The sequence below is a fragment of the Anolis carolinensis genome, chromosome 3 (genome assembly GCF_035594765.1).
Source record: "Anolis carolinensis isolate JA03-04 chromosome 3, rAnoCar3.1.pri, whole genome shotgun sequence".
NCBI lineage: Eukaryota > Metazoa > Chordata > Lepidosauria > Squamata > Dactyloidae > Anolis > Anolis carolinensis.
The window spans coordinates 223,744,559-223,757,582 of record NC_085843.1 but is presented as its reverse complement, the minus strand read 5'-3'; the positions used below and the strand labels follow the sequence as shown (position 1 = coordinate 223,757,582).

General features: G+C 38.1%; 1 long non-coding RNA gene across 1 annotated transcript; it reads left to right on the top strand.

The window, feature by feature from the left end:
- Positions 1 to 6,708: 6,708 nt before the first annotated feature.
- Positions 6,709 to 9,143, top strand: LOC134298095 (uncharacterized). The gene is made up of 4 exons (XR_010005069.1): positions 6,709 to 6,871; positions 7,069 to 7,133; positions 8,016 to 8,272; positions 8,469 to 9,143. It is a non-coding gene; the product is annotated as an uncharacterized LOC134298095 (long non-coding RNA).
- Positions 9,144 to 13,024: the final 3,881 nt, after the last annotated feature.

Here is a 13,024-nt window from a genome sequence, read left to right as displayed (position 1 = left end):
TTCATAACTTCTCAACAGATAGCAGTACTGGTATGCGGCAGGTACTGGCTTGTTTAGAAGACTCTCCTCTACAGTTCCATTTGGTGGGAAGCCTTAGCATTGAACAGTTGTGTTGTTAAAGTGCAAAGTATGGAACCCTGAGCAGACGGTCGGTCAATGCGACTTAAGCAACGTGCAGTCATTAAATTCTTTACAGCAGAAGGTGTCACACCAAAGGAGATTCATCAGAGAATGCAAGCTGTTTATGGTGATTGTGTTGATGTAAGTACTATGTGTCGTTGGGCAAGTAAGTTTAAAGATGTTGAGGTGGGAACATCTGACTTGTGTGACAAAGAGTTGGATGTCCTGTGACAGCAACCACCGAGTTTCACAAACAAAAGGTTGACAGATTGATTTAGGGCGATCATCGTATCACTCAGAGAGAAATTTCAAGCATAATTGGCATTTCACAAGAACATGTGGGTCACATTATTGCTTTGCTTGGCTATTGGAAGATCTGTGCATGATGGGTACTGTGAGACGTTGGTTGTGGAAACAGAGTGTTGATTTCTTCCGTGACGGCTTCAGAAAACTTGTTCATCGTTGGCAGAAATGTATCCAATTGTCTGGTGATTATTTGGAAAAGTGAATAGTGGTAGGTAAAGAGCACATTCTAAGGATTATTTCTGCATTTGATTTATTAAAATATTCCCTTCCAAACCCAAGTAACAAAGGTGGAGGCATTACTTTTCATTCAACCCTCATATTTCAGAGGAAAGAACTGGTAAAGCCACATCAGAGTATTCATTGCCTAAGAAAATCCTATGAAATTTATGGGGTTTCCATAAGTTGACAGGGCCTTGCATGGACCCCATCCCCAAGTTGCAGCATTTATTTTCTGCATAAAATGTTGTTTCCTATATAGAAAAGGCTGTTTTTGTGCACACACACCCAAATCCCTTCACATGTCAGTTTTGCAAGGGAAAAAATCTGAAATGGTGGATAGTCTTTGAAAACTTTTAAAATCCTTTTATGCTGCTTTTGAAAACAAAATTAATGAAGAATTACATCCGTAGTCTGCCATCTCCTTGAACTGATTTCCAATGATATTAACCAGATGCCATTTGTGCCATGTATTGTCACATTTGTACAGGGAAAAGTAATTCATTCACATACTACCTGCCCTAGTTACATTCTCTAGCACAGAAGCAGGCAAGGGCTAACTCCATCAGCAGTCACACTGTCATGGTTCAACATGCTGGAAGTGACTTTGTGTTAACTCTGGATGGCATTTGGGTTTGGGGCAGGGAGAGACTAAGTGGATAGGGTAGAGAAATTAGCCCCAACATTTGAGTTAATTTGGCTAATTTTGAGTTGAAAAATCACACCAACATTGCCAATTGAATTTTTAAAAGTTGCAGGGCTTTGAAGGATCACCAAAGAGGTTTCAGCCACTGAAAATTGATATTGCAAGATCTTCATGTGGTCTAAAGGCTGCACTTTGTTAATTGTAGAGGATGCAATTGATCATTTAGGAATATGAGATGTATGAGGGACAAGGAGCATTGGGAGATCCTAAAGGGAGCAAATGCACACCTCCAGATTTCTACATAGATAACCAAGGATCTCTGGAAGCTGCCCATCCACTTGAGATGTGCCATTTCTGGTATGATTTAGAGCCGCCATTATTCCAGTATAATCTTACCCCAGATATTGTTGTTACAGATATCTACATCTTTTTTGCCCCCTCATCAGCAGCTTCTCCATCCAATTGGGTGGCATGGTAGAATCCTGAATCCTTGTTCTAGTCTCACACTGAAACAAATATTACAGCTCAGAGCCCAATCTACAATTGTTTCTGTGGATTTGTCCCTACCATCCATCCATCAATTTAACTTCCTGCCAAGACTCACCTGTCAGGTCCCAGTGTGCTAAGCTGCCTAAGGCCTAGTACAGACAGCTCCCTGTGATGTATATTAATGTACTGGCTGTAAATTGGTCTTTATTAAAATGAATGCTGTGCAAATAATGCAATGTTCCATCTCCTTAATTTATAAGAAGTTCATACACTATGTTATGGAATGTTCTCTAGACAACATGAGTTGTATTATTAATATGTGTTTCTAAAAAGAGTTTTCTGTCACAGGTTGAGAGAGACTGTTATGAAAGCTGACGCATGTTTCAAGAAAGCATTCCCAGTATGTACCAGGTCATTCTTTTTGTAAAATAATATTTTCTCTCTTCCAGCCTTAGTTCTGAAAGCCACACTTGTTTCACTGTATGTTTTCTCTTTTGTACTATCTAATATCATTGGTGGAGGGAAGAGAGGTGGTATTGCAACCCTTTAAGGCAACTTTCTTCTTTTATAGAACATGGATTCTTTGATCAAAATTTTAAAACAAAATTTCCATATTCACAGGGCTCCTCTAAGGGGACCTTCAGATCAGTATAATACTTATGAATATACAAACTATCCAAGTTTGTTTGAACATCTGATTGTCACCCAGAGGGGGATTTAGCTGTCCCTCCTGGCCCTGGGCATTCAGAGCAAGGAATTTGTACAATAACAAATGTTGGCTTTGAGGATTTGATGAAGGGTGTATTTGTGACCCAGCAGGTAGAGTGGCAACTAGTCAGAGTTTCAGACAGACTAGATGAATAATCTAACTATCGCAGAGGAAGAAGGACTCGGTCTAGACAATGACCCTATCACAGAATTTTCTTGACACGTTTTGTTCAATGTGAGCTGCTCTTTGCCTTCTCCTAAGGCTGAGTGAATGTGACTTTCCCAAGGTCACTTAGTGGATTTCCTTGGCTGAATTGGGATTTGAATCCTGGTCTTCCAGAATCCTAAATCTAACACTCATATTACTACACCACACTGGCTCTAGGACTAGAGAGATGAGGGTTTAAACCCCCATTGCACCATAAGGTTACTGGGCAAACTTGAACAATTTATACATTTTTCAGTCTAACTTACCTAACAAGTTTATTATGAGGTAAAGAAAATAATTGTGTGTAGTGTTCTTTGAGCAAAATGGCAGAAAGGGAATGTAAATGTATCAGACAAATCAATATGAATAGTTTTTTGTCTGGTTCATGGTTTCAAACATGACCCCTGTTTTGCCTTATGACTTATGTAGATGCTCTCTGGTTTGTGTACCTCACTTACTGAAAGTTAGTCATTGTTTTCTTGAATATTGTACATTATCTATATACCAGCAACTTTCTCCCCTAATTTCACTGGGCAAATTAAAGAGTTCTTACTGTACATTTACACTATAGAGAGCATGAACTCCCCAAAAAATAAAATGATATAAATATATAAACCCTTGTAGATGTCAATGCAAAATTTGGATCTGGATTGATGAACCCCCACAGCCATTAAAACGACGACAACAACAACAACAACAACAACAACAACAACAACAACAACTTTATTTCTACCCCGCCACCATCTTGCAAAAGGGACTTTGGCTGGCTTACAAAGCACTCATAATGTAACAATACATACGGTGCAATAAATACAGATACATCAATATCAAAGGAAAACATATTTCATCATAATTCATAATTCATCAATATATAACAATTCCATAGTAAAATCAATCACCCTAAAATACCCATCAATAAAATGTTATGGCAATTATAAACAACCAACCAGTCATATAAAGTGCTTTTAATGAGAAAACCAATGGGTATACAATTTGAACCTTTTGGGCTCTATATCTATTGGAAAGCTTGGTTAAAGAGCCAAGTTTTTAGGTTGGACTGAAAACACTGGAGGGTGTGGGCCAGCCTAATTTCCCTTGGGAGGGCGTTCCAGAATCGGGGGGGGGGCACCACCAAGAAGGCCCTCCTTCTTCCTCCTGAAGGTGGTGGGACTGAGAAGAGGGCCTCCCTGGTGGATCTCAGAGTCTGCGCCGGTTCATAAAAAGAGAAGCAATCACAAAGATAGGCTGGACCTGAACCATATAGGGCTTTGTAGATAATAAACTACACTTTGAATTGGGCCCAGAAACTTGTTGGCAGCCAGTGGAGCTGCTTCAATAGAGGCAATGTATGCTCCCTATAAGCAGTCCCGGTTAGCAGTCTGGCTGCCTCCCTTTGCACTAATTGCAGTTTCTGAGCCATCTTCAAAGGCAGCGCAATGTAGAGTGCATTGCAGTAATCCATCCTGGATGTAACTAAGGCATGGGCCACTGTCAGGCTTTTTGAGGTATGGTCGCAGCTGGCACACAAGTTTTAACTGTGGAAAAGTCCTCCTGGCCACTGCCGACACCTCAGCTTCAAGTGTCATCGCTGAGTCCAGGAGGACCCCCAGACTGCAGACTTGTATCCTCAGGGGAGTGTAACCCTGTCAAGCACAGGCTGCTACCCCATACCCCGATTGGCCTCACGACTGACCAGACTGAATCTCTTTTTTTCATCTTGAACTCTGGTTTGAAAAGAGTTTTTCATCCCGAATTTTGTCTATCAGTAACAAACAAAAACAAAATTCTTACTGATCTTGAGTATTTACACTTTCTGTTTGTCCTGTTGTTCAGTATAAATATTCTAAACATGTTTACTTGAAATAAGCCCTACAACGTCAATAGAACTTTACTGTGAGATATATGGGTCTAGTTTGCAATTTCAAGGCCCAATCTCATGTTTGTCTTTTCAGTCTAAATGTTTGTTATTTTAACGAAACTTTTCTGCCTGATGTTTGAGCATCTGCCTTCAGCTTATTTATTCTTACTCACAGCTTAGAACTCTTTCTTCCTCTGTGTCTGGTTGGTTACCCTACTGTGGCCAAATCTGGCAATCAGTTACATATAATCCATTTGTATTTCATTTGTTAGGATTTGTCCATGGGAAAAAATGTTGATAAAGTATGAGATGGCTAATCCAGCAGTCTGTTTACAGCCAACTACTTTAGAACATGCTCTTCTTCGGTGATGTGTGAAACCCCAAGGAGGGAAAAACAACAGAAGAACATAATGAAAGGACTGAGCAATTTTATTAGGTTTTGCAGGGCAGATTCCATGCATCCGTTTCATGAAGTGTAATATTAAGCTGGAGAGAAAATTATTGTGATACAGCTATGCTATCCGATCCAGAGATGGGAAAATTGTGATCTTTACAGACTGCATGTGTTTTCACCCAGTGCTGGGAATCTGAGAGCCCCAGAAGCCTCATAGCACCCAGATATTCATTTTTTTAAAAAAAAAAAAAAATTAAGAAGTAGGCATTTAAAAATAAAGTGTGCCTCTGCGTATGCTCACAAGAACTGACATTCATTACCACTGTGATGACACGTCTGGGCATTTGGGAAAACGATAGTGTCTGGCTTTACTTGGGGGCTATCTGTATACCTTCTATTAAGATCAAGACCCTTAACATACACTTTAGGCAAGATGAAAGTTAACCAAAATGAGTTTACTGAAAACAAAATGAATAAAGGGTTAATTGCACCTGGGGCTATTGAAAGATAGCTTAAAACAATACATTACAAAAGGAGATTTTGCTGATCGCAGTAATCTCTCTGGGATCCTTGAAAGTCTTTTGTCTCTGATGTAAAACAATTGACTTGGCCTTATACTTTGTGAAACTTGGGTTGACCGCAAGCTTCTGTTGCCACTGGGACTGATGGTATATGAAGAGTTTAGTGCTAAGGATTCCTGTTTGGTTTGCCAGGGTCTAAGATAATATCCAGGCCTCTAAACTCTGTAGCTCTATTGCAGAAAAAAATAGGGCCTAGCAAGAAAGCTCTCTACAGGCAAATGGACTAAACCAACTAGGGCTGGCCTCTAGGGGGGTTTTAAGCTCCACCCAAAAATGAATACAAATGGAGGCATCTACACTATTGGGGAACTTAAACAGAGGACACTAAAGCAAAGGAGAGGAAAGGCAGAGCCAAGATTTCACAACCACAATCACAAATGCATAACCATCCATATGCACATCTATAATTGCTCTATATGTGTGATCCTTGTGTAGTCACAATCATTGGCACTATTGCCACAGCCATAAACTTATTTTTTTCCCAGACATCAACTGCACAAAAGGAAAAGCATTGTGCTGGCTATTTGGGTGTTTGTGGATGACATTTCCACCCCTTCCCTCAATGAATGAGGCTGTGAAAGTCAGAAGCAGGATCCCTATTATGATTTCTCATTGTAGCTTATCACACTGATTGGAAAGGTGTGTGTAGAAATGTTATCTCCCAGCATCCCAATCATTGGCAGAATGAAGCAGCTTCTACTTGAGAAAGGAGGATTTGAGATGCCAGTGTAAGACATGTTGCTTGGTTATGCAAATGCAACTAGGTTAACGTAGCTCAGGTGTCATTTTCTTCTGATGAAATGGTGCCAAGCTACTTATATGAATTACTTTTTAGAACTTCAAGTTGGCTGGCTCTGGGGAGAAAAATGGGACCCTAAGCTCACTAACACTTTCCCTTTAGCTCTTATTGGGCCACAATGTCCATCATCTCTGATGATTCACTGTCTTGGTTGGGACGTACCAGAATTATAGTCCAAACACATCCTGAAAAGTATTGTAGAATAAATGTCATTTTGTTCAACTTGATTAGAGCAGGTATATGGAAATCCTGCTTTCACACACATCTCAGACATTTCCTGTTGGGTTAGACTGACACATTGAGTTGTCTTATGACCTCATCACATGATGTATTTTTTGGTAGCATATGCTGGCTCACCTATACTTTCACAATGGAATCTGGCTCCCATCCCACGTCACAGACAACTTCTGGTGGAGCTCAGTCACAAAGTATAGGCAAACTGGTGCATGCTGTCACAGCAGCAACACGGGAGATTTCTCATGCTGAATAGAAGTCAACAGGGGGAAGCCAGGCAACCGACTCTTCCTCCATGGGATGGAGCAATGAGTGAGTTGGGTTCCCCATGCCCCTGACAGGCACCGTCAGATTTGACGATTCTGTCAGCCCGCCTAATGAGGTTGTTAGACACAATCTACATTCTTGACCATTCTCATTAACTTCTCAGAAGTGGTAAGCCAAATGTAAATGATATAAAAGGTGGGGCATGGAAATTCTGGGCAAAAAGTTATGTTTTTTCCATTCAGATTCCATAGATTGAACTGGAAGTTAGCTAGCAGATGCAGTGCCTTCAGATCCAATGGTGCTTAAGGTCAGTCCTTTCATTTCACCATTGGGAAAGTCTTGGAGGTCTCATGATATTTTGTAAGAGGATTTTTTTTTCCCTGAAAAAGTTGCAGCAAATACAGTAATCCAAAAATTTCATTATAAGATGCAGTGTTTCTAACTTCATTTCCAGAATACAAGCAACTTGGTATAAAGTATTAAGGACATTTCAGCAAATGTAACTACTTTATGCTGTCTCAGTTCTGCTTTACATAATCAAAATAAATTGAGACAAAATTTCCCTGCATTCAGGTAGATAGCCAGGTTCCATTTATATGTGCATCATTATTTATGGTGTGCTAATGCCAAAGAAGTACACTAATATTTTTCACAATGGATTGATAATATAAGCTGCTCTATTGGGTTCACGTTGGTTACATTATTAATATCGTTTGACCAGGATTGTTCCTGAGACCTCAAAGAGCACCTTACAAAACAAAATATAATAAAATTTAACAAAATTTTATAGCATCTGACCAGTAGTTCTTTATTTTAGCTCTCTTTTTGGTAATATAGGCAAGCCAGACAGAAAATAAATTAAATAAAATGTCTAGAATGTTTTTGGAATGTGCTGGCAAGTGTGGTGACATCCAGTGTGCTATTATGGGGAGAATGTTGGACTGAGTCTGGGGAGATGTGAGTTCAAGTCCCCCAAACCAGGAAATCCATTGGAAATCCAAGCCAGATGGACTTCACATGACTGTTATATGGGAAATGTAGGGAGGGACCTATATACACGACATTAGGCCTATATATAAAACCAACTACAAGCATAAAAATTGATCTGTTGTGCTTTATGAGAGCTCCTATTGTTCTGCAGATAATCTTGAGATCCACACTGAAATGTAACATTTTGTCACAATTCCAGAGACTTCTCATCTTTGGGGCACAAGGGTTTGGAGGACTTATTTGTCTCTGACTTTGGAAATCCTCACCACCCTGTATGGTACAAGATTTGGCCTTTTCACCTGAATTTATTTGCTATGTGTGGTGACTGCATTGCTATCTTCATATCAAAGGAGTGTGAGCCAGAAGCTCCAGGAAAACCATGACCGTACCATTTCCATTAGAGTCAACAGATTCAGCCTTTTGATTGATGAAACATCTACAGTCACAGGAGACAAAGTAAGTTATCCAAATACAACCCTATAAAACCTGTATTTCAATAGAACAATATAGAGAGTTCTTGCGAAATCCAATAATCTCTGCTTAAGAAAGCAACAGTTGCATAGGTCTGGACAGCTAGATCTTAAGAGAAGTTACTTTTCTGTTAATGAAATTGAAAATTTATTACCTATGTTGCGTTTCTCTTCATCTTCAGGTAGTCAATAAGAACAATGAACTCTGTATCTATTGAAACCCCTCAATACCATCTTAACTGACAACATCTCATATTGAATCCAGGCTTGTGACTTTAACATCATTGTCATTTTTTCCTGTATGATTTTAACATCTTTTCCTGATGAAGAAGCCAATGAATCTTTGAAAAGCATTCATAACATATTTTGTTGATTTTGTTATCAACTGTTAGTTGATTATGGATTTTATTCCTATCTGGGTTTGATTGTTGTTGATCCTTTTTGTAGAACTCCTCTGACTAAGCTTCACATGTAGTTCTTCAGTAAGCTACTGCACAACACTATAACATTTCCTCTGTCAACATGGATTTAGCCTTAATATAACTGATGCATGGATTTTGACTTACAAAAATCTGACCCTTGCTTTGCTTGGAATTGACCCTAACAATATCTGAATATAGACTTCAATTTTGTATTGTTTCTCTTCCTGGTGTCCAAACTAGTGACTTGAACCCTTCCTTCTGAGTTGAGAGTTGATCTAAGGCTTCTGCCTGGAGCAGAAGAGATTTCATTGTAAAATGATGTACATGTTTAACCTTCATGGTTTCTATCAAGTTCAGTGGAACTAAAATATGAGGATGAACATTCCTTTTCATTCTTGATTGATGTGTAGTACACAGGTAAGAGAAGATCTGATTCACTTAAAGAGGTAATTTTGCTGCCACGTAGTCAAATTCACTCAACAATAGTGTTGTTGTGTTCCTTAGACCCTGTCTATCCTGCCATATAAAATCCAGATTATCTGCTTTGAACTGGATTATATGCCAGTGTAGACTCAGATAATCCAATTCAAAGCAGATAATGTTCACAAAGCATGTAACTTTGGAAATAATGTTTTTATAATTACCAAAGTCATATGCCTTGAGTAAAAAAGAATATCAAAACATAATTATTTTAAAGTAATACAGTTTAAACCCTTTATTTAAGCTAGCAGATATGTTAAAGTCTGTATTCCAAGGTGGAAGTTCTTGGGCCTGAGAAAAGATATACCTTGAGCATTTAGGTGGAATTTCTCAGCAAACTCCAGAGCTTTTCTGCTCACAAGTGGCCTTTAATAAATATATGAATATAAAAGCCAAATGAACAAAAGAACATTGTCTTATGCTTTAAGTAATACAGTAGAGTCTCACGTATCCAATCTTTGCTCATCCAACGTTCTGTATTATCCAACACAGTCTGTCTCCCACCCAGATCCACAGCTGTTTCTCTAGGCAGGCAAGGATCATAATTTTTTAAAAATCTTTACAGGGCTGAACTTTTTATGGATTTAACTTCTGACAATGTTGAAATCTAAGTTTTTGGATTCCCCAAATTTCAAGAACATTTCAGAGGGGAAAAAAAGAAAAAAAGGAGTGTGCAAATCAGTTTTTTCCCATTCAGAAAAAATACATTGTGCCCCATTCAAAGTTCTTCAGCAAAGCATATTTCCTAGAGACATCTATGAATGCAAAAAAAAAAAAAATCAATAGAAGAGCACTTTTCTTCAATATATATTTTTAGGAAAATCAATTGAGCTTTTAAAAAAATCAAAGGGAAGAGTAACATTATCCAATAGATTCATACTTTAATATTAAAATTTCCACACCAGTATAAAATCCTTTACAATTCATGGAAAAATCCTTTTTGCATAAAAACATCTGATGGTCTGGCTCTGGTCTAGGCACATTTTTAGAGGTCATATCCATCTACCACTCACATTGCCTGTTTTACAAAGGTGCCTTGCTGCAAATGAATGAGAATTCAAAGCTGTTACAGGATGTTTTTTAAACAATTGAAATTCATTTCTTGTCTATAATCGGAACTTATGTTATCACATTTTATTGCAGAAGCTGCCTTCCTAAGAAGGAAGAAAGAGTTTGGTATATAACATCAATACAAACTGGAGACCAGCAAATTTCATGGAAGCAGCAAAACTTCCTCTTTATCCCTTGTGATTTTGGGATCTGCTTGTTGGCAGCGTATCCCAGCTGGATCAGAGGGCCCTTCCACACAGCCATATAACCAAGAAAATCAAGGCAGATAATCCACAATATCGTCTTTGAACTGGATTATCTGAATCCACACTGTCATATAATCCAGTTCAATATGGATTTTATACATCTGTTTGGAAGGGGCCGGAGATTACACCAAGTGCAAGGACAGGATAGGTCCACTGAGAGCCCTTCAAAAGCAGAGATACTGCCACGTATAAATACCATATTTCTTCAATTGTAAGATGCCATTGATTGTAAGACGCACCCTAATTTCAGTACCCCATAACCAACAGAAATACATAAGATATACCTGCGATACTAAGACACACCCCATTTTAGATAGAAAAAAATATACATCTTAGAATTGAAGAAATACAGTACACTTTATCTGGGTTTTGTTTCTTGGTTGTGCCAGAGTGCTTCTCTCATCTACAAATAAATAGACACTTAATCCAGGAACTGCAGGAATCTGAGATAGCAAGCAGACAACAACAATAAAAAAGGCAGAACCAGCTCCCCTTTGGTGAAGAAGTTTCTTCCAGCATCAGGATTCAGGTGGAAAATTTGCAAACCCTTGTTCTGGCCATTGCTATTTTGAAGCGTTGATGTTAAAACCTGCAGCTACCTAGAACTAAGACCTATCTGGCTTGGATCCTGTCCCTAAGTTTTAGGAGGTAGGGACAATGTTTTGTACAGCGGTTGTCTCTCCTGGCTACCCAAAAGCTTCTTGAACATCTGAGTCTATGAATCCTCAGAACCAGGCAGGATCAGGGCAATCAAGAAAATCATCTTCAATGCAGAAATACATAGAAGGATTCCTCGAGAAGAACATTGAATTTTTTTAAAAAAATATGCGTTCTGAGGTTGATTGAAGAGATAATGATAAAAAGGGGTGCACATCCCCCATGTAAATTCATGGGAAATTGATGTTCATACATCATAGAGATGTCTTTAATTAAGAAACCTGGAATATTTCAAGAGGATGGATGAAGGGGCTAAGGAGCCATGATTAATGTAAAATAATGCCTGGGTATTTGTATATAAAACGAATTTAGAAACATTTGTTATACTAAAGATAGATGCTATGGAACATTTTCCCTTCTGGATCTCTCAACAATTGAAAATGATCAACCTTCGTAGAGAAAGGATTGAAAAGGAAACAGTGAAGAATAAAATGGTAATAATGTCTTTTGGCAACTAGGCCAAACAACAAAAAAGGAAAGTATCAACCATTCTTCCCTAATGTTTACGAGTAATCTCAAGAAAGGATAAACTTTTTTTGCACATTTTAACAGTTTTTCACATATCAAGATTTTTAATGATTTTTTTTGCATGAGAAAAGAAACATTTTGTGTGCAAACAACGTTTTTGTGTTAAATGCAGTGTTTTCATTGCAAAAATGTTGTGTTTACAGAAGTACCTTTTTTTGCACAAAACCACACTTTTTTTACACAAATGAATTTTTCACATAGGCATTCCAAATGATGAAACAAAGCTACCAGAAAGAAAGAAAAAATCCTTCATGTAGGCCAAGCAAAACAAAAACAAAATACCCAATTTCTGGTTGTTTAATTTCTTGATTGTCTATTTTGATATGTCAAAACATCCTTTCTCAGTAAAGATAAATTCATGCACATTCTTTACATCTCTTTCAGTCAGAGCTGATTATCTCCTCCCCTCCCTTGGGTAGGCGAAAATTTATCACTCTCAATTGTGTTGTGCTTCTCCAAATTGTCTTTCCGCTTAGCCTTGTCATTTATCCAGTTGCAAGATTTTGCATGTTTTTCCCCATATGGATATATCTGTATATTTTTGTATGCAAATTTAATGCATTTTCTGCAAGTAAGCACTGTGCATGTATTTTCACCATTGTCTAAAGTATGTTGATGTGCATTTTTCAAAGATATGCATTTTAAGCTGTGTATTTTTCTTTCCTAGGAAAACAAGGAGATATACAATATTTTCTAGTTTTATAATAATAATAATAATAATAATAATAATAATAATAATAATAATGCTTTGTTTAATCATAATTAACATTTGTTTAAATTATGATGAAACAAATTATTATTAAACAATTATCTCACCAGTAAAAAAGAAAAAAAAAGGCAGAAGCACACTGTCATCGGGTTGCTGTGAGTTTTCCGGGCTGTATGGCCATGTTCCAGATGTGGGATGTGGGTGACATTTCACCCACATCCATGGCAGGCATCCTCAGAAGTTGTGAGGTCTGTTGGAAACTAGGCAAGTGGGGTTAATATATCTGTGGAATGTCCAGGGTGGGAGAAAGAACGTTTGTCTGTTGATTAGCATTGAATAGCCTTGCAGCTTCAAAACTTGGCTGCTTTCAGCCTGGTGGTATCCTTTGTTGGGAGGTGTTAGCTGGGCCTGATTGTTTCTTTTATGGAATTCCCCTGTTTTCTGAGTGTTGTTTTTTATTTACTATCCTGATCTTAGAGTTTTTTTTAAAACATTTCCCCCAGGCTTTGAAGCTGAAAGCCCATTCAATATTAATCAAGATGGCTAATTGCAACATCCACACTTGC